Source organism: Penaeus monodon, chromosome 17 (genome assembly GCF_015228065.2).
Source record: "Penaeus monodon isolate SGIC_2016 chromosome 17, NSTDA_Pmon_1, whole genome shotgun sequence".
NCBI classification, from domain to species: domain Eukaryota; kingdom Metazoa; phylum Arthropoda; class Malacostraca; order Decapoda; family Penaeidae; genus Penaeus; species Penaeus monodon.
The window spans coordinates 29,773,999-29,776,810 of NC_051402.1; positions in this window are offsets into that span (position 1 = coordinate 29,773,999).

The following is a 2,812-nucleotide window of genomic DNA, read 5'->3' on the forward strand; positions in this document are numbered from 1 at the left end:
ATCCGGACCCTTCCTGATTCGGTGCAACACAACGCGTATTACACAATCAGTAGTTCTGTAACATGCGCTGCAAGGTTCCATTTACAGTGGTTTCTAAATCAACATGATCAAGGCACGACACCATTCACACGATAGACCATGACTACGCAAGAGAAGATTAGAAAATTCTAAGCGTCATCAGCGACGGGCATACCTGAGCCCCGTAAGACGCGGTTCTCATGGGATATTATGTCAGTGTCTCCTGTCGACTCGAGCCTACTCAGGCCCTGCGCCATATTCGTCGATGTAATAACACCTCTGTGTGAAATTGACTAAATGTGCCACTTCAATAAAAAAGTGAAAGCATTCTTAATAACATCATTAGCTTATTAACATCATTACTGATCTGTCATGCTGAAGAAGAATAACATTCATATTTTCAGCCGATCGAACTTTATCAGCTTCAGTCGACATCTTGGCGACGCGATTCATGCACGGACGAAGTTCAAACCTACATAAATGATAAAATCGCGGCCCGACGTCCAAGCAAGAAAGTTGAGAGCAGTCCAGAAATAGCTCTGTACAGTTGCCAACACAACAGGAAACAGGGAAATAAAGATACTCCCATATCATTCTAAAAATCATAATTTTGTGGATTCTCCTACAGGCAGCGACTTAGCACGGGGCCATTAAATGAGCTGTTAAGTGGCCTCGTGTCCCAGCCAATGAAAAGCGGGCCGATTGTGCCGGGACTAGGCGCCGGGTTCGCGCCAGGCGGCCGCGCCGGCCCTTCGTACGCCATTCCTCAGGCGTGCACTCAGCTGACCGCAGTGTAACCGGGAGCTCAGTGCACATATATGTATGAAAATGAGATTAATGTAACGTGTGTGTGTGTGTGTGTGTTGTGTATGTGTGTGTGTGTGTGTGTGTGTGTGTGTGTTGTTTTATGTGATGATATGTATGTTGTATATGTTGTTATGTTACATAATATATATATATATAATATATATATATATTATATAATATTATATAATATAAAACATATATATGTATATTTAATGTATATATATATATTATATATGTATATATATATATAATATCTGATATTATTATATATATACTATATCTCTATATATATATATATCTGAATATATATAGATATAAAATTATATATATAATGTATATATATAATATATAATAACATAACATCAAACACACACACACACACAACACACACACACACACACACACAACACACACACAAAACCACACACACACACACCACACACACACACACGCATACACACACACCAACACACACACATATATTTTTTTTTCTTTTCTTTTCTTTTCTTTTCAACAGCCATTTATTCCACTGCTGGAAATCGGCCTCTCTTAATTCATTATTTGAGAGGATATTTGGCAGTCTCACCCTTGCCTGATTGGATGCCCTTCCTAATCAACCGCGGTTCGGCGTTTAACACTTATACCACGGCGGCGACTTCCCCTACGACACCTGCGTTTTGACTTCTCAAGGCGATGCGTCGTTTTCTCGCCGTGAGATCGGGCTCCAGCGAGCAGTCAGAACGCGGGCATTTTTACGACTGGTATACATACTGTGTGTACATATATATATATATATATATATATATATATATATATATATATATATATATATATTAATAATATTATATATATATTATATATATATATGTGTGTGTGTGTGTGTGTGTGTGTGTGTGTGTGTGTGTGTGTGTGTGTGTGTGTGTGTGTGTGTGTGTGTGTGTGTGTGTGTGTAAATATATGTGTATATATATGTATATATGTGTGTTGTGTGTACGTACGTACGTACACACAACACAACACACACACACACACACACACACACAGACACACACACACACACACACACACACACACACACACACACACACACACACACACACAACACACACACACACACACACACATATATATGAAAGTATATATGTATATGTATATATGTTGTGTATATATATTGTGTATATGTGTGTGTATATATACATACATAAAAACACACACATACATGTGTGTGTGTGTGTGTGTGTGTGTGTGTGTGTGTGTGTGTGTGTGTGTGTGTGTGTGTGTGTGTGGTGTGTGTGTGTGTGTGTGTGTGTGTGTGTGTGTGTGTGTGTTTCATGCATATCTCTATAATAATGTCAGGAGAATTAAATGGCTCATAAACGTGTCGAGACCGGCCCTCGGCAGCCGACCGCGGTTGACCTCGTGCGATACTCACGTGTTTCTTGGGCAGGCATCCGCACAGGTCGCACGGCAGGAATCGGCCACCTGGCACGCCCCTTCCGGCGGCCGCATCCAGCCCTCTCTCCTCTCTGTCGTTCGCTGCGAGGGCGGAAGCGGCGGCCGCGGCTGCAGAAGGGAGGATGGGTTTCTTTCTCCTCCTGCGGACCTTGGAGGGCACGCCGTACATGTAGTTGCTGAACCTCCGGCGGGAATGCCGCACGATGCTCACCCAGTCGATCATGGCGGTGGCTGCGGCGGCCGGGAGGGCCGAGGGAGGCTGCTTATCCGAGTTCTGTCTCCTGCGTTTTATCGATCACTCAAGGGAACCAATGGGGCTACCTATTTTGAAAACAACATGAGCGCTGATTTCCCGAATTATTCATCAGTACTCGTCCACTTCTATGCATTTCTGTATTCTGAGGCGACAGTTGTTTATAACCTGCACATGGCAGTGACACGCACCTGGTCTCGGTGCCATGTGATTTACCTTTTGTTAGCATTTATATTTTTAGTTTTGTTCCACACAATCAACAAATACAAAAGCAATCTA